Genomic DNA, 18,735 nt, shown 5'->3' with positions numbered 1-18,735 from the left:
ATTTTTCGAAGTTTTTTTTGGTCCAAAATTTTTTTGGTCCCAAAATTTTTCGAAATTTTTTTTGGTCCCAAAATTTTTCGAAGTTTTTTTTGGTCCAAAATTTTTCGAAGTTTTTTTTGGTCCAAAATTTTTTTGATCCCAAAATTTTTCGAAGTTTTTTTTGGTCCCAAAATTTTTCGAAGTTTTTTTTGGTCCAAAATTTTTTTGGTCCCAAAATTTTTCGAAGTTTTTTTTGGTCCAAAATTTTTTTGGTCCCAAAATTTTTCGAAGTTTTTTTTGGTCCCAAAATTTTTCGAAGTTTTTTTTGGGTGAAAATTTTTTTGGTCCCAAAATTTTTCGAAGTTTTTTTTGGGTGAAAATTTTTTTGGTCCCAAAATTTTTCAAAGTTTTTTTTGGTCCAAAATTTTTTTGGTCCCAAAATTTTTCGAAGTTTTTTTTGGTCCAAAATTTTTTTGGTCCCAAAATTTTTCGAAGTTTTTTTTGGTCCCAAAATTTTTCGAAGTTTTTTTTGGTCCAAAATTTTTTTGGTCCCAAAATTTTTCGAAGTTTTTTTTGGTCCCAAAATTTTTCGAAGTTTTTTTTGGTCCAAAATTTTTTTGGTCCCAAAATTTTTCGAAGTTTTTTTTGGTCCAAAATTTTTCGAAGTTTTTTTTGGGTGAAAATTTTTTTGGTCCCAAAATTTTTCGAAGTTTTTTTTGGTCCAAAATTTTTTTGGTCCCAAAATTTTTCGAAGTTTTTTTTGGTCCCAAAATTTTTCGAAGTTTTTTTTGGTCCCAAAATTTTTCGAAGTTTTTTTTGGGTGAAAATTTTTTTGGTCCCAAAATTTTTCGAAGTTTTTTTTGGGTGAAATTTTTTTTGGTCCAAAAATTTTTCGAAGTTTTTTTTGGTCCCAAAATTTTTCGAAGTTTTTTTTGGGTGAAAATTTTTTTGGTCCCAAAATTTTTCGAAGTTTTTTTTGGTCCCAAAATTTTTTTGGTCCCAAAATTTTTCGAAGTTTTTTTTGGGTGAAAATTTTTTTGGTCCAAAAATTTTTTGAAGTTTTTTTTTGGTCCAAAATTTTTTTGGTCCCAAAATTTTTCGAAGTTTTTTTTGGTCCCAAAATTTTTCGAAGTTTTTTTTGGGTGAAAATTTTTTTGGTCCGAAAATTTTTCGAAGTTTTTTTTGGTCCCAAAATTTTTTTGGTCCAAAATTTTTTTGGTCCCAAAATTTTTCGAAGTTTTTTTTGGTCCAAAATTTTTTTGGTCCCAAAATTTTTCGAAGTTTTTTTTGGTCCCAAAATTTTTCGAAGTTTTTTTTGGGTGAAAATTTTTTTGGTCCCAAAATTTTTCGAAGTTTTTTTTGGTCCAAAATTTTTTTGGTCCCAAAATTTTTCGAAGTTTTTTTTGGGTGAAAATTTTTTTGGTCCCAAAATTTTTCAAAGTTTTTTTTGGTCCAAAATTTTTTTGGTCCCAAAATTTTTCGAAGTTTTTTTTGGGTGAAAATTTTTTTGGTCCCAAAATTTTTCGAAGTTTTTTTTGGTCCAAAATTTTTTTGGTCCCAAAATTTTTCGAAGTTTTTTTTGGGTGAAAATTTTTTTGGTCCCAAAATTTTTCGAAGTTTTTTTTGGTCCAAAATTTTTTTGGTCCCAAAATTTTTCGAAGTTTTTTTTGGTCCCAAAATTTTTCGAAGTTTTTTTTGTTCCAAAATTTTTTTGGTCCCAAAATTTTTCGAAGTTTTTTTTGGTCCAAAATTTTTTTGGTCCCAAAATTTTTCGAAGTTTTTTTTGGTCCCAAAATTTTTCGAAGTTTTTTTTGGTCCAAAATTTTTTTGGTCCCAAAATTTTTCGAAGTTTTTTTTGGTCCAAAATTTTTTTGGTCCCAAAATTTTTCGAAGTTTTTTTTGGTCCCAAAATTTTTCGAAGTTTTTTTTGGTCCAAAATTTTTTTGGTCCCAAAATTTTTCGAAGTTTTTTTTGGTCCCAAAATTTTTCGAAGTTTTTTTTGGTCCAAAATTTTTTTGGTCCCAAAATTTTTCGAAGTTTTTTTTGGTCCCAAAATTTTTCGAAGTTTTTTTTGGTCCAAAATTTTTTTGGTCCCAAAATTTTTCGAAATTTTTTTTGGTCCCAAAATTTTTCGAAGTTTTTTTTGGTCCAAAATTTTTTTGGTCCCAAAATTTTTCGAAGTTTTTTTTGGTCCAAAATTTTTTTGGTCCCAAAATTTTTCGAAGTTTTTTTTGGTCCCAAAATTTTTCGAAGTTTTTTTTGGTCCAAAATTTTTTTGGTCCCAAAATTTTTCGAAGTTTTTTTTGGTCCCAAAATTTTTCGAAGTTTTTTTTGGTCCAAAATTTTTTTGGTCCCAAAATTTTTCGAAGTTTTTTTTGGTCCAAAATTTTTCGAAGTTTTTTTTGGGTGAAAATTTTTTTGGTCCCAAAATTTTTCGAAGTTTTTTTTGGTCCAAAATTTTTTTGGTCCCAAAATTTTTCGAAGTTTTTTTTGGTCCCAAAATTTTTCGAAGTTTTTTTTGGGTGAAAATTTTTTTGGTCCCAAAATTTTTCGAAGTTTTTTTTGGGTGAAATTTTTTTTGGTCCAAAAATTTTTCGAAGTTTTTTTTGGTCCCAAAATTTTTCGAAGTTTTTTTTGGGTGAAAATTTTTTTGGTCCCAAAATTTTTCGAAGTTTTTTTTGGTCCCAAAATTTTTTTGGTCCCAAAATTTTTCGAAGTTTTTTTTGGGTGAAAATTTTTTTGGTCCAAAAATTTTTTGAAGTTTTTTTTGGTCCAAAATTTTTTTGGTCCCAAAATTTTTCGAAGTTTTTTTTGGTCCCAAAATTTTTCGAAGTTTTTTTTGGGTGAAAATTTTTTTGGTCCGAAAATTTTTCGAAGTTTTTTTTGGTCCCAAAATTTTTTTGGTCCAAAATTTTTTTGGTCCCAAAATTTTTCGAAGTTTTTTTTGGTCCAAAATTTTTTTGGTCCCAAAATTTTTCGAAGTTTTTTTTGGTCCCAAAATTTTTCGAAGTTTTTTTTGGGTGAAAATTTTTTTGGTCCCAAAATTTTTCGAAGTTTTTTTTGGTCCAAAATTTTTTTGGTCCCAAAATTTTTCGAAGTTTTTTTTGGGTAAAAATTTTTTTGGTCCGAAAATTTTTTGAAGTTTTTTTTGGTTCAAAATTTTTTTGGTCCCAAAATTTTTCGAAGTTTTTTTTGGTCCCAAAATTTTTCGAAGTTTTTTTTGGGTGAAAATTTTTTTGGTCCCAAAATTTTTCAAAGTTTTTTTTGGTCCAAAATTTTTTTGGTCCCAAAATTTTTCGAAGTTTTTTTTGGGTGAAAATTTTTTTGGTCCCAAAATTTTTCGAAGTTTTTTTTGGTCCAAAATTTTTTTGGTCCCAAAATTTTTCGAAGTTTTTTTTGGGTGAAAATTTTTTTGGTCCCAAAATTTTTCGAAGTTTTTTTTGGTCCAAAATTTTTTTGGTCCCAAAATTTTTCGAAGTTTTTTTTGGTCCCAAAATTTTTCGAAGTTTTTTTTGGGTGAAAATTTTTTTGGTCCGAAAATTTTTCGAAGTTTTTTTTGGTCCCAAAATTTTTTTGGTCCAAAAATTTTTCGAAGTTTTTTTTGGGTGAAAATTTTTTTGGTCCCAAAATTTTTCGAAGTTTTTTTTGGTCCCAAAATTTTTCGAAGTTTTTTTTGGTCCAAAATTTTTTTGGTCCCAAAATTTTTTTGGTCCCAAAATTTTTCGAAGTTTTTTTTTGGTCCAACATTTTTTTGGTCCCAAAATTTTTCAAAGTTTTTTTTGGTCCAAAATTTTTTTGGTCCCAAAATTTTTCGAAGTTTTTTTTGGGTGAAAATTTTTTTGGTCCCAAAATTTTTCGAAGTTTTTTTTGGTCCAAAATTTTTTTGGTCCCAAAATTTTTCGAAGTTTTTTTTGGGTGAAAATTTTTTTGGTCCCAAAATTTTTCGAAGTTTTTTTTGGTCCAAAATTTTTTTGGTCCCAAAATTTTTCGAAGTTTTTTTTGGTCCCAAAATTTTTCGAAGTTTTTTTTGGGATGAAAATTTTTTTGGTCCGAAAATTTTTCGAAGTTTTTTTTGGTCCCAAAATTTTTTTGGTCCAAAAATTTTTCGAAGTTTTTTTTGGGTGAAAATTTTTTTGGTCCCAAAATTTTTCGAAGTTTTTTTTGGTCCCAAAATTTTTCGAAGTTTTTTTTGGTCCAAAATTTTTTTGGTCCCAAAATTTTTTTGGTCCCAAAATTTTTCGAAGTTTTTTTTTGGTCCAAAATTTTTTTGGTCCCAAAATTTTTCGAAGTTTTTTTTGGGTGAAAATTTTTTTGGTCCAAAATTTTTTTGGTCCCAAAATTTTTCGAAGTTTTTTTTTGGTCCAAAATTTTTTTGGTCCCAAAATTTTTCGAAGTTTTTTTTGGGTGAAAATTTTTTTGGTCCAAAATTTTTTGGTCCCAAAATTTTTCGAAGTTTTTTTTTGGTCCAAAATTTTTTTGGTCCCAAAATTTTTCGAAGTTTTTTTTGGGTGAAAATTTTTTTGGTCCCAAAATTTTTCGAAGTTTTTTTTGGTCCAAAATTTTTTTGGTCCCAAAATTTTTCGAAGTTTTTTTTGGTCCCAAAATTTTTCGAAGTTTTTTTTGGTCCAAAATTTTTTTGGTCCCAAAATTTTTCGAAGTTTTTTTTGGTCCAAAATTTTTTTGGTCCCAAAATTTTTCGAAGTTTTTTTTTGGTCCAAAATTTTTTTGGTCCCAAAATTTTTCGAAGTTTTTTTTTGGTCCAAAATTTTTTTGGTCCCAAAATTTTTCGAAGTTTTTTTTGGGTGAAAATTTTTTTGGTCCCAAAATTTTTCGAAGTTTTTTTTGGTCCAAAATTTTTTTGGTCCCAAAATTTTTCGAAGTTTTTTTTGGTCCCAAAATTTTTCGTCCAAAAAGTTTTTTGGTCCCAAAATTTTTCGAAGTTTTTTTTGGTCCAAAATTTTTTTGGTCCCAAAATTTTTTGAAGTTTTTTTTGGTCCCAAAATTTTTCGAAGTTTTATTTGGTCCAAAATTTTTTTGGGCCCAAAATTTTTCGAAGTTTTTTTTGGTCCAAAATTTTTTTGGTCCCAAAATTTTTCGAAGTTTTTTTTGGTCCCAAAATTTTTCGAAGTTTTTTTTGGTCCAAAATTTTTTTGGTCCCAAAATTTTTCGAAGTTGTTTTTGGTCCAAAATTTTTTTGGTCCCAAAATTTTTCGAAGTTTTTTTTGGTCCCAAAATTTTTCGAAGTTTTTTTTGGGTGAAAATTTTTTTGGTCCCAAAATTTTTCGAACTTTTTTTTGGTCCCAAAATTTTTCGAAGTTTTTTTTGGGTGAAAATTTTTTTGGTCCCAAAATTTTTCGAAGTTTTTTTTGGTCCAAAATTTTTTTGGTCCCAAAATTTTTCGAAGTTTTTTTTGGTCCCAAAATTTTTCGACCAAAATTTTTTTGGTCCCAAAATTTTTCGAAGTTTTTTTTGGTCCAAAATTTTTTTGGTCCCAAAATTTTTCGAAGTTTTTTTTGGTCCCAAAATTTTTCGAAGTTTTTTTTGGTCCAAAATTTTTTTGGTCCCAAAATTTTTCGAAGTTTTTTTTGGTCCAAAATTTTTTTGGTCCCAAAATTTTTCGAAGTTTTTTTTGGTCCCAAAATTTTTCGAAGTTTTTTTTGGTCCAAAATTTTTTTGGTCCCAAAATTTTTCGAAGTTTTTTTTGGGTAAAAATTTTTTTGGTCCGAAAATTTTTTGAAGTTTTTTTTGGTTCAAAATTTTTTTGGTCCCAAAATTTTTCGAAGTTTTTTTTGGTCCCAAAATTTTTCGAAGTTTTTTTTGGGTGAAAATTTTTTTGGTCCCAAAATTTTTCAAAGTTTTTTTTGGTCCAAAATTTTTTTGGTCCCAAAATTTTTCGAAGTTTTTTTTGGGTGAAAATTTTTTTGGTCCCAAAATTTTTCGAAGTTTTTTTTGGTCCAAAATTTTTTTGGTCCCAAAATTTTTCAAAGTTTTTTTTGGGTGAAAATTTTTTTGGTCCCAAAATTTTTCGAAGTTTTTTTTGGTCCAAAATTTTTTTGGTCCCAAAATTTTTCGAAGTTTTTTTTGGTCCCAAAATTTTTCGAAGTTTTTTTTGGGTGAAAATTTTTTTGGTCCGAAAATTTTTCGAAGTTTTTTTTGGTCCCAAAATTTTTTTGGTCCAAAAATTTTTCGAAGTTTTTTTTGGGTGAAAATTTTTTTGGTCCCAAAATTTTTCGAAGTTTTTTTTGGTCCCAAAATTTTTCGAAGTTTTTTTTGGTCCAAAATTTTTTTGGTCCCAAAATTTTTTTGGTCCCAAAATTTTTCGAAGTTTTTTTTTGGTCCAAAATTTTTTTGGTCCCAAAATTTTTCAAAGTTTTTTTTGGTCCCAAAATTTTTCGAAGTTTTTTTTGGTCCAAAATTTTTTTGGTCCCAAAATTTTTCGAAGTTTTTTTTGGGTGAAAATTTTTTTGGTCCCAAAATTTTTCGAAGTTTTTTTTGGTCCAAAATTTTTTTGGTCCCAAAATTTTTCGAAGTTTTTTTTGGTCCCAAAATTTTTCGAAGTTTTTTTTGGGATGAAAATTTTTTTGGTCCGAAAATTTTTCGAAGTTTTTTTTGGTCCCAAAATTTTTTTGGTCCAAAAATTTTTCGAAGTTTTTTTTGGGTGAAAATTTTTTTGGTCCCAAAATTTTTCGAAGTTTTTTTTGGTCCCAAAATTTTTCGAAGTTTTTTTTGGTCCAAAATTTTTTTGGTCCCAAAATTTTTTTGGTCCCAAAATTTTTCGAAGTTTTTTTTTGGTCCAAAATTTTTTTGGTCCCAAAATTTTTCGAAGTTTTTTTTGGGTGAAAATTTTTTTGGTCCAAAATTTTTTTGGTCCCAAAATTTTTCGAAGTTTTTTTTTTGGTCCAAAATTTTTTTGGTCCCAAAATTTTTCGAAGTTTTTTTTGGGTGAAAATTTTTTTGGTCCAAAATTTTTTGGTCCCAAAATTTTTCGAAGTTTTTTTTTGGTCCAAAATTTTTTTGGTCCCAAAATTTTTCGAAGTTTTTTTTGGTCCCAAAATTTTTCGAAGTTTTTTTTGGTCCAAAATTTTTTTGGTCCCAAAATTTTTCGAAGTTTTTTTTGGGTGAAAATTTTTTTGGTCCCAAAATTTTTCGAAGTTTTTTTTGGTCCAAAATTTTTTTGGTCCCAAAATTTTTCGAAGTTTTTTTTGGTCCCAAAATTTTTCGAAGTTTTTTTTGGGATGAAAATTTTTTTGGTCCGAAAATTTTTCGAAGTTTTTTTTGGTCCCAAAATTTTTTTGGTCCAAAAATTTTTCGAAGTTTTTTTTGGGTGAAAATTTTTTTGGTCCCACAATTTTTCGAAGTTTTTTTTGGTCCCAAAATTTTTCGAAGTTTTTTTTGGTCCAAAATTTTTTTGGTCCCAAAATTTTTTTGGTCCCAAAATTTTTCGAAGTTTTTTTTTGGTCCAAAATTTTTTTGGTCCCAAAATTTTTCGAAGTTTTTTTTGGGTGAAAATTTTTTTGGTCCAAAATTTTTTTGGTCCCAAAATTTTTCGAAGTTTTTTTTTTGGTCCAAAATTTTTTTGGTCCCAAAATTTTTCGAAGTTTTTTTTGGGTGAAAATTTTTTTGGTCCAAAATTTTTTGGTCCCAAAATTTTTCGAAGTTTTTTTTTGGTCCAAAATTTTTTTGGTCCCAAAATTTTTCGAAGTTTTTTTTGGGTGAAAATTTTTTTGGTCCCAAAATTTTTCGAAGTTTTTTTTGGTCCAAAATTTTTTTGGTCCCAAAATTTTTCGAAGTTTTTTTTGGTCCCAAAATTTTTCGAAGTTTTTTTTGGTCCAAAATTTTTTTGGTCCCAAAATTTTTCGAAGTTTTTTTTTGGTCCAAAATTTTTTTGGTCCCAAAATTTTTCGAAGTTTTTTTTTGGTCCAAAATTTTTTTGGTCCCAAAATTTTTCGAAGTTTTTTTTGGGTGAAAATTTTTTTGGTCCCAAAATTTTTCGAAGTTTTTTTTGGTCCAAAATTTTTTTGGTCCCAAAATTTTTCGAAGTTTTTTTTGGTCCCAAAATTTTTCGTCCAAAAAGTTTTTTGGTCCCAAAATTTTTCGAAGTTTTTTTTGGTCCAAAATTTTTTTGGTCCCAAAATTTTTCGAAGTTTTTTTTGGTCCCAAAATTTTTCGAAGTTTTATTTGGTCCAAAATTTTTTTGGGCCCAAAATTTTTCGAAGTTTTTTTTGGTCCAAAATTTTTTTGGTCCCAAAATTTTTCGAAGTTTTTTTGGTCCCAAAATTTTTCGAAGTTTTTTTTGGTCCAAAATTTTTTTGGTCCCAAAATTTTTCGAAGTTGTTTTTGGTCCAAAATTTTTTTGGTCCCAAAATTTTTCGAAGTTTTTTTTGGTCCCAAAATTTTTCGAAGTTTTTTTTGGGTGAAAATTTTTTTGGTCCCAAAATTTTTCGAACTTTTTTTTGGTCCCAAAATTTTTCGAAGTTTTTTTTGGGTGAAAATTTTTTTGGTCCCAAAATTTTTCGAAGTTTTTTTTGGTCCAAAATTTTTTTGGTCCCAAAATTTTTCGAAGTTTTTTTTGGTCCCAAAATTTTTCGACCAAAATTTTTTTGGTCCCAAAATTTTTCGAAGTTTTTTTTGGTCCAAAATTTTTTTGGTCCCAAAATTTTTCGAAGTTTTTTTTGGTCCCAAAATTTTTCGAAGTTTTTTTTGGTCCAAAATTTTTTTGGTCCCAAAATTTTTCGAAGTTTTTTTTGGTCCAAAATTTTTTTGGTCCCAAAATTTTTCGAAGTTTTTTTTGGTCCCAAAATTTTTCGAAGTTTTTTTTGGTCCAAAATTTTTTTGGTCCCAAAATTTTTCGAAGTTGTTTTTGGTCCAAAATTTTTTTGGTCCCAAAATTTTTCGAAGTTTTTTTTGGTCCCAAAATTTTTCGAAGTTTTTTTTGGGTGAAAATTTTTTTGGTCCCAAAATTTTTCGAAGGTTTTTTTGGTCCCAAAATTTTTCGAAGTTTTTTTTGGGTGAAAATTTTTTTGGTCCCAAAATTTTTCGAAGTTTTTTTTGGTCCAAAATTTTTTTGGTCCCAAAATTTTTCGAAGTTTTTTTTGGTCCCAAAATTTTTCGAAGTTTTTTTTGGTCCAAAATTTTTTTGGTCCCAAAATTTTTCGAAGTTTTTTTTGGTCCAAAATTTTTTTGGTCCCAAAATTTTTTCGAAGTTTTTTTTGGTCCCAAAATTTTTCGAAGTTTTTTTTGGTCCAAAATTTTTTTGGTCCCAAAATTTTTCGAAGTTTTTTTTGGTCCAAAATTTTTCGAAGTTTTTTTTGGGTGAAAATTTTTTTGGTCCCAAAATTTTTCGAAGTTTTTTTTGGTCCCAAAATTTTTCGAAGTTTTTTTTGGTCCAAAATTTTTTTGGTCCCAAAATTTTTCGAAGTTTTTTTTGGTCCAAAATTTTTTTGGTCCCAAAATTTTTCGAAGTTTTTTTTGGTCCAAAATTTTTTTGGTCCCAAAATTTTTCGAAGTTTTTTTTGGTCCAAAATTTTTTTGGTCCCAAAATTTTTCGAAGTTTTTTTTGGTCCCAAAATTTTTCGAAGTTTTTTTTGGTCCAAAATTTTTTTGGTCCCAAAATTTTTCGACCAAAATTTTTTTGGTCCCAAAATTTTTCGAAGTTTTTTTTGGTCCAAAATTTTTTTGGTCCCAAAATTTTTCGAAGTTTTTTTTGGTCCCAAAATTTTTCGAAGTTTTTTTTGGTCCAAAATTTTTTTGGTCCCAAAATTTTTCGAAGTTTTTTTTGGTCCAAAATTTTTTTGGTCCCAAAATTTTTCGAAGTTTTTTTTGGTCCCAAAATTTTTCGAAGTTTTTTTTGGTCCAAAATTTTTTTGGTCCCAAAATTTTTCGAAGTTGTTTTTGGTCCAAAATTTTTTTGGTCCCAAAATTTTTCGAAGTTTTTTTTGGTCCCAAAATTTTTCGAAGTTTTTTTTGGGTGAAAATTTTTTTGGTCCCAAAATTTTTCGAAGTTTTTTTTGGTCCCAAAATTTTTCGAAGTTTTTTTTGGGTGAAAATTTTTTTGGTCCCAAAATTTTTCGAAGTTTTTTTTGGTCCAAAATTTTTTTGGTCCCAAAATTTTTCGAAGTTTTTTTTGGTCCCAAAATTTTTCGAAGTTTTTTTTGGTCCAAAATTTTTTTGGTCCCAAAATTTTTCGAAGTTTTTTTTGGTCCAAAATTTTTTTGGTCCCAAAATTTTTCGAAGTTTTTTTTGGTCCCAAAATTTTTCGAAGTTTTTTTTGGTCCAAAATTTTTTTGGTCCCAAAATTTTTCGAAGTTTTTTTTGGTCCCAAAATTTTTCGAAGTTTTTTTTGGTCCAAAATTTTTTTGGTCCCAAAATTTTTCGAAGTTTTTTTTGGTCCAAAATTTTTTTGGTCCCAAAATTTTTCGAAGTTTTTTTTGGTCCAAAATTTTTTTGGTCCCAAAATTTTTCGAAGTTTTTTTTGGTCCCAAAATTTTTCGAAGTTTTTTTTGGTCCAAAATTTTTTTGGTCCCAAAATTTTTCGAAGTTTTTTTTGGTCCAAAATTTTTTTGGTCCCAAAATTTTTCGAAGTTTTTTTTGGTCCCAAAATTTTTCGAAGTTTTTTTTGGTCCAAAATTTTTTTGGTCCCAAAATTTTTCGAAGTTTTTTTTGGTCCCAAAATTTTTCGAAGTTTTTTTTGGTCCCAAAATTTTTCGAAGTTTTTTTTGGTCCAAAATTTTTTTGGTCCCAAAATTTTTCGAAGTTTTTTTTGGTCCAAAATTTTTTTGGTCCCAAAATTTTTCGAAGTTTTTTTTGGTCCAAAATTTTTTTGGTCCCAAAATTTTTCGAAGTTTTTTTTGGTCCCAAAATTTTTCGAAGTTTTTTTTGGGTGAAAATTTTTTTGGTCCCAAAATTTTTCGAAGTTTTTTTTGGTCCAAAATTTTTTTGGTCCCAAAATTTTTCGAAGTTTTTTTTGGTCCCAAAATTTTTCGAAGTTTTTTTTGGTCCCAAAATTTTTCGAAGTTTTTTTTGGTCCAAAATTTTTCGAAGTTTTTTTTGGTCCAAAATTTTTTTGGTCCCAAAATTTTTCGAAGTTTTTTTTGGTCCAAAATTTTTTTGGTCCCAAAATTTTTCGAAGTTTTTTTTGGTCCCAAAATTTTTCGAAGTTTTTTTTGGTCCCAAAATTTTTCGAAGTTTTTTTTGGTCCAAAATTTTTTTGGTCCCAAAATTTTTCGAAGTTTTTTTTGGTCCAAAATTTTTTTGGTCCCAAAATTTTTCGAAGTTTTTTTTGGTCCAAAATTTTTTTGGTCCCAAAATTTTTCGAAGTTTTTTTTGGTCCCAAAATTTTTCGAAGTTTTTTTTGGTCCAAAATTTTTTTGGTCCCAAAATTTTTCGAAGTTTTTTTTGGTCCAAAATTTTTTTGGTCCCAAAATTTTTCGAAGTTTTTTTTGGTCCCAAAATTTTTCGAAGTTTTTTTTGGTCCAAAATTTTTTTGGTCCCAAAATTTTTCGAAGTTTTTTTTGGTCCAAAATTTTTCGAAGTTTTTTTTGGGTGAAAATTTTTTTGGTCCCAAAATTTTTCGAAGTTTTTTTTGGTCCAAAATTTTTTTGGTCCCAAAATTTTTCGAAGTTTTTTTTGGTCCCAAAATTTTTCGAAGTTTTTTTTGGGTGAAAATTTTTTTGGTCCCAAAATTTTTGAAAGTTTTTTTTGGTCCCAAAATTTTTCGAAGTTTTTTTTGGGTGAAAAGTTTTTTTGGTCCCAAAATTTTTCGAAGTTTTTTTTGGTCCAAAATTTTTCGAAGTTTTTTTTGGTCCCAAAATTTTTCGAAGTTTTTTTTGGTCCCAAAATTTTTCGAAGTTTTTTTTGGTCCAAAATTTTTTTGGTCCCAAAATTTTTCGAAGTTTTTTTTGGTCCAAAATTTTTCGAATTTTTTTTTGGGTGAAAATTTTTTTGGTCCCAAAATTTTTCGAAGTTGTTTTTGGTCCAAAATTTTTTTGGTCCCAAAATTTTTCGAAGTTTTTTTTGGTCCCAAAATTTTTCGAAGTTTTTTTTGGTCCAAAATTTTTTTGGTCCCAAAATTTTTCGAAGTTTTTTTTGGTCCAAAATTTTTTTGGTCCCAAAATTTTTCGAAGTTTTTTTTGGTCCCAAAAATTTTTGAAGTTTTTTTTGGTCCAAAATTTTTCAAAGTTTTTTTTGGTCCAAAATTTTTTTGGTCCCAAAATTTTTCGAAGTTTTTTTTGGTCCAAAATTTTTTTGGTCCCAAAATTTTTCGAAGTTTTTTTTGGTCCAAAATTTTTTTGGTCCCAAAATTTTTCGAAGTTTTTTTTGGTCCCAAAAATTTTTGAAGTTTTTTTTGGTCCAAAATTTTTTTGGTCCCAAAATTTTTCGAAGTTTTTTTTGGTCCCAAAATTTTTCGAAGTTTTTTTTGGTCCAAAATTTTTTTGGTCCCAAAATTTTTCGAAGTTTTTTTTGGGTGAAAATTTTTTTGGTCCCAAAATTTTTCGAAGTTTTTTTTGGTCCAAAATTTTTTTGGTCCCAAAATTTTTCGAAGTTTTTTTTGGTCCCAAAATTTTTCGAAGTTTTTTTTGGGTGAAAATTTTTTTGGTCCCAAAATTTTTCGAAGTTTTTTTTGGGTGAAAATTTTTTTGGTCCAAAAATTTTTCGAAGTTTTTTTTGGTCCCAAAATTTTTCGAAGTTTTTTTTGGTCCAAAATTTTTTTGGTCCCAAAATTTTTCGAAGTTTTTTTTGGTCCCAAAATTTTTCGAAGTTTTTTTTGGTCCAAAATTTTTTTGGTCCCAAAATTTTTCGAAGTTTTTTTTGGTCCCAAAATTTTTCGAAGTTTTTTTTGGTCCAAAATTTTTTTGGTCCCAAAATTTTTCGAAGTTTTTTTTGGTCCAAAATTTTTTTGGTCCCAAAATTTTTCGAAGTTTTTTTTGGTCCAAAATTTTTTTGGTCCCAAAATTTTTCGAAGTTTTTTTTGGTCCAAAATTTTTTTGGTCCCAAAATTTTTCGAAGTTTTTTTTGGTCCAAAATTTTTTTGGTCCCAAAATTTTTCGAAGTTTTTTTTGGTCCAAAATTTTTTTGGTCCCAAAATTTTTCGAAGTTTTTTTTGGTCCCAAAATTTTTCGAAGTTTTTTTTGGGTGAAAATTTTTTTGGTCCGAAAATTTTTCGAAGTTTTTTTTGGTCCCAAAATTTTTTTGGTCCAAAATTTTTCGAAGTTTTTTTTGGGTGAAAATTTTTTTGGTCCCAAAATTTTTCGAAGTTTTTTTTGGTCCAAAATTTTTTTGGTCCCAAAATTTTTCGAAGTTTTTTTTGGTCCCAAAATTTTTCGAAGTTTTTTTTGGGTGAAAATTTTTTTGGTCCCAAAATTTTTCGAAGTTTTTTTTGGGTGAAAATTTTTTTGGTCCAAAAATTTTTCGAAGTTTTTTTTGGTCCCAAAATTTTTCGAAGTTTTTTTTGGTCCAAAATTTTTTTGGTCCCAAAATTTTTCGAAGTTTTTTTTGGTCCCAAAATTTTTCGAAGTTTTTTTTGGTCCAAAATTTTTTTGGTCCCAAAATTTTTCGAAGTTTTTTTTGGTCCCAAAATTTTTCGAAGTTTTTTTTGGTCCAAAATTTTTTTGGTCCCAAAATTTTTCGAAGTTTTTTTTGGTCCAAAATTTTTTTGGTCCCAAAATTTTTCGAAGTTTTTTTTGGTCCAAAATTTTTTTGGTCCCAAAATTTTTCGAAGTTTTTTTTGGTCCAAAATTTTTTTGGTCCCAAAATTTTTCGAAGTTTTTTTTGGTCCAAAATTTTTTTGGTCCCAAAATTTTTCGAAGTTTTTTTTGGTCCAAAATTTTTTTGGTCCCAAAATTTTTCGAAGTTTTTTTTGGTCCCAAAATTTTTCGAAGTTTTTTTTGGTCCAAAATTTTTTTGGTCCCAAAATTTTTCGAAGTTTTTTTTGGGTGAAAATTTTTTTGGTCCAAAATTTTTTTGGTCCCAAAATTTTTCGAAGTTTTTTTTGGGTGAAAATTTTTTTGGTCCGAAAATTTTTCGAAGTTTTTTTTGGGTGAAAATTTTTTTGGTCCCAAAATTTTTCGAATTTTTTTTTGGGTGAAAATTTTTTTGGTCCCAAAATTTTTCGAAGTTTTTTTTGGTCCCAAAATTTTTCGAAGTTTTTTTTGGTCCAAAATTTTTTTGGTCCCAAAATTTTTCGAAGTTTTTTTTGGTCCCAAAATTTTTCGAAGTTTTTTTTGGTCCAAAATTTTTTTGGTCCCAAAATTTTTCGAAGTTTTTTTTGGTCCCAAAATTTTTCGAAGTTTTTTTTGGTCCAAAATTTTTTTGGTCCCAAAATTTTTCGAAGTTTTTTTTGGTCCAAAATTTTTTTGGTCCCAAAATTTTTCGAAGTTTTTTTTGGTCCCAAAATTTTTCGAAGTTTTTTTTGGTCCAAAATTTTTTTGGTCCCAAAATTTTTCGAAGTTTTTTTTGGTCCAAAATTTTTTTGGTCCCAAAATTTTTCAAAGTTTTTTTTGGTCCCAAAATTTTTCGAAGTTTTTTTTGTTCCAAAATTTTTTTGGTCCCAAAATTTTTCGAAGTTTTTTTTGGTCCAAAATTTTTTTGGTCCCAAAATTTTTCGAAGTTTTTTTTGGTCCCAAAATTTTTCGAAGTTTTTTTTGGTCCAAAATTTTTTTGGTCCCAAAATTTTTCGAAGTTTTTTTTGGTCCAAAATTTTTTTGGTCCCAAAATTTTTCGAAGTTTTTTTTGGTCCCAAAATTTTTCGAAGTTTTTTTTGGTCCAAAATTTTTTTGGTCCCAAAATTTTTCGAAGTTTTTTTTGGTCCCAAAATTTTTCGAAGTTTTTTTTGGTCCAAAATTTTTTTGGTCCCAAAATTTTTCGAAGTTTTTTTTGGTCCCAAAATTTTTCGAAGTTTTTTTTGGTCCAAAATTTTTTTGGTCCCAAAATTTTTCGAAATTTTTTTTGGTCCCAAAATTTTTCGAAGTTTTTTTTGGTCCAAAATTTTTTTGGTCCCAAAATTTTTCGAAGTTTTTTTTGGTCCAAAATTTTTTTGGTCCCAAAATTTTTCGAAGTTTTTTTTGGTCCCAAAATTTTTCGAAGTTTTTTTTGGTCCCAAAATTTTTCGAAGTTTTTTTTGGTCCAAAATTTTTTTGGTCCCAAAATTTTTCGAAGTTTTTTTTGGTCCAAAATTTTTTTGGTCCCAAAATTTTTCGAAGTTTTTTTTGGTCCCAAAATTTTTCGAAGTTTTTTTTGTTCCAAAATTTTTTTGGTCCCAAAATTTTTCGAAGTTTTTTTTGGTCCAAAATTTTTTTGGTCCCAAAATTTTTCGAAGTTTTTTTTGGTCCCAAAATTTTTCGAAGTTTTTTTTGGTCCAAAATTTTTTTGGTCCCAAAATTTTTCGAAGTTTTTTTTGGTCCAAAATTTTTTTGGTCCCAAAATTTTTCGAAGTTTTTTTTGGTCCCAAAATTTTTCGAAGTTTTTTTTGGTCCAAAATTTTTTTGGTCCCAAAATTTTTCGAAGTTTTTTTTGGTCCAAAATTTTTTTGGTCCCAAAATTTTTCAAAGTTTTTTTTGGTCCCAAAATTTTTCGAAGTTTTTTTTGTTCCAAAATTTTTTTGGTCCCAAAATTTTTCGAAGTTTTTTTTGGTCCAAAATTTTTTTGGTCCCAAAATTTTTCGAAGTTTTTTTTGGTCCCAAAATTTTTCGAAGTTTTTTTTGGTCCAAAATTTTTTTGGTCCCAAAATTTTTCGAAGTTTTTTTTGGTCCAAAATTTTTTTGGTCCCAAAATTTTTCGAAGTTTTTTTTGGTCCCAAAATTTTTCGAAGTTTTTTTTGGTCCAAAATTTTTTTGGTCCCAAAATTTTTCGAAGTTTTTTTTGGTCCCAAAATTTTTCGAAGTTTTTTTTGGTCCAAAATTTTTTTGGTCCCAAAATTTTTCGAAGTTTTTTTTGGTCCCAAAGTTTTTCGAAGTTTTTTTTGGTCCAAAATTTTTTTGGTCCCAAAATTTTTCGAAATTTTTTTTGGTCCCAAAATTTTTCGAAGTTTTTTTTGGTCCAAAATTTTTCGAAGTTTTTTTTGGTCCAAAATTTTTTTGGTCCCAAAATTTTTCGAAGTTTTTTTTGGTCCCAAAATTTTTCGAAGTTTTTTTTGGTCCAAAATTTTTTTGGTCCCAAAATTTTTCGAAGTTTTTTTTGGTCCAAAATTTTTTTGGTCCCAAAATTTTTCGAAGTTTTTTTTGGTCCCAAAATTTTTCGAAGTTTTTTTTGGGTGAAAATTTTTTTGGTCCCAAAATTTTTCGAAGTTTTTTTTGGGTGAAAATTTTTTTGGTCCCAAAATTTTTCAAAGTTTTTTTTGGTCCAAAATTTTTTTGGTCCCAAAATTTTTCGAAGTTTTTTTTGGTCCAAAATTTTTTTGGTCCCAAAATTTTTCGAAGTTTTTTTTGGTCCCAAAATTTTTCGAAGTTTTTTTTGGTCCAAAATTTTTTTGGTCCCAAAATTTTTCGAAGTTTTTTTTGGTCCCAAAATTTTTCGAAGTTTTTTTTGGTCCAAAATTTTTTTGGTCCCAAAATTTTTCGAAGTTTTTTTTGGTCCAAAATTTTTCGAAGTTTTTTTTGGGTGAAAATTTTTTTGGTCCCAAAATTTTTCGAAGTTTTTTTTGGTCCAAAATTTTTTTGGTCCCAAAATTTTTCGAAGTTTTTTTTGGTCCCAAAATTTTTCGAAGTTTTTTTTGGGTGAAAATTTTTTTGGTCCCAAAATTTTTCGAAGTTTTTTTTGGGTGAAATTTTTTTTGGTCCAAAAATTTTTCGAAGTTTTTTTTGGTCCCAAAATTTTTCGAAGTTTTTTTTGGGTGAAAATTTTTTTGGTCCCAAAATTTTTCGAAGTTTTTTTTGGTCCCAAAATTTTTTTGGTCCCAAAATTTTTCGAAGTTTTTTTTGGGTGAAAATTTTTTTGGTCCAAAAATTTTTTGAAGTTTTTTTTTGGTCCAAAATTTTTTTGGTCCCAAAATTTTTCGAAGTTTTTTTTGGTCCCAAAATGTTTCGAAGTTTTTTTTGGGTGAAAATTTTTTTGGTCCGAAAATTTTTCGAAGTTTTTTTTGGTCCCAAAATTTTTTTGGTCCAAAATTTTTTTGGTCCCAAAATTTTTCGAAGTTTTTTTTGGTCCAAAATTTTTTTGGTCCCAAAATTTTTCGAAGTTTTTTTTGGTCCCAAAATTTTTCGAAGTTTTTTTTGGGTGAAAATTTTTTTGGTCCCAAAATTTTTCGAAGTTTTTTTTGGTCCAAAATTTTTTTGGTCCCAAAATTTTTCGAAGTTTTTTTTGGGTAAAAATTTTTTTGGTCCGAAAATTTTTTGAAGTTTTTTTTGGTTCAAAATTTTTTTGGTCCCAAAATTTTTCGAAGTTTTTTTTGGTCCCAAAATTTTTCGAAGTTTTTTTTGGGTGAAAATTTTTTTGGTCCCAAAATTTTTCAAAGTTTTTTTTGGTCCAAAATTTTTTTGGTCCCAAAATTTTTCGAAGTTTTTTTTGGGTGAAAATTTTTTTGGTCCCAAAATTTTTCGAAGTTTTTTTTGGTCCAAAATTTTTTTGGTCCCAAAATTTTTCGAAGTTTTTTTTGGGTGAAAATTTTTTTGGTCTCAAAATTTTTCGAAGTTTTTTTTGGTCCAAAATTTTTTTGGTCCCAAAATTTTTCGAAGTTTTTTTTGGTCCCAAAATTTTTCGAAGTTTTTTTTGTTCCAAAATTTTTTTGGTCCCAAAATTTTTCGAAGTTTTTTTTGGTCCAAAATTTTTTTGGTCCCAAAATTTTTCGAAGTTTTTTTTGGTCCCAAAATTTTTCGAAGTTTTTTTTGGTCCAAAATTTTTTTGGTCCCAAAATTTTTCGAAGTTTTTTTTGGTCCAAAATTTTTTTGGTCCCAAAATTTTTCGAAGTTTTTTTTGGTCCCAAAATTTTTCGAAGTTTTTTTTGGTCCAAAATTTTTTTGGTCCCAAAATTTTTCGAAGTTTTTTTTGGTCCCAAAATTTTTCGAAGTTTTTTTTGGTCCAAAATTTTTTTGGTCCCAAAATTTTTCGAAGTTTTTTTTGGTCCCAAAATTTTTCGAAGTTTTTTTTGGTCCAAAATTTTTTTGGTCCCAAAATTTTTCGAAATTTTTTTTGGTCCCAAAATTTTTCGAAGTTTTTTTTGGTCCAAAATTTTTTTGGTCCCAAAATTTTTCGAAGTTTTTTTTGGTCCAAAATTTTTTTGGTCCCAAAATTTTTCGAAGTTTTTTTTGGTCCCAAAATTTTTCGAAGTTTTTTTTGGTCCAAAATTTTTTTGGTCCCAAAATTTTTCGAAGTTTTTTTTGGTCCCAAAATTTTTCGAAGTTTTTTTTGGTCCAAAATTTTTTTGGTCCCAAAATTTTTCGAAGTTTTTTTTGGTCCAAAATTTTTCGAAGTTTTTTTTGGTCCCAAAATTTTTCGAAGTTTTTTTTGGTCGAAAATTTTTTTGGTCCCAAAATTTTTCGAAGTTTTTTTTGGTCCCAAAATTTTTCGAAGTTTTTTTTGGTCCAAAATTTTTTTGGTCCCAAAATTTTTCGAAGTTTTTTTTGGTCCAAAATTTTTTTGGTCCCAAAATTTTTCGAAGTTTTTTTTGGTCCCAAAATTTTTCGAAGTTTTTTTTGGGTGAAAATTTTTTTGGTCCCAAAATTTTTCGAAGTTTTTTTTGGGTGAAATTTTTTTTGGTCCAAAAATTTTTCGAAGTTTTTTTTGGTCCCAAAATTTTTCGAAGTTTTTTTTGGGTGAAAATTTTTT

The sequence above is a fragment of the Astyanax mexicanus genome, chromosome 8, assembly GCF_023375975.1.
Source record: "Astyanax mexicanus isolate ESR-SI-001 chromosome 8, AstMex3_surface, whole genome shotgun sequence".
Classification (NCBI taxonomy): domain Eukaryota; kingdom Metazoa; phylum Chordata; class Actinopteri; order Characiformes; family Acestrorhamphidae; genus Astyanax; species Astyanax mexicanus.
The sequence above is the reverse complement of the archived record's forward strand: the minus strand, read 5'-3'. Positions refer to the sequence as shown.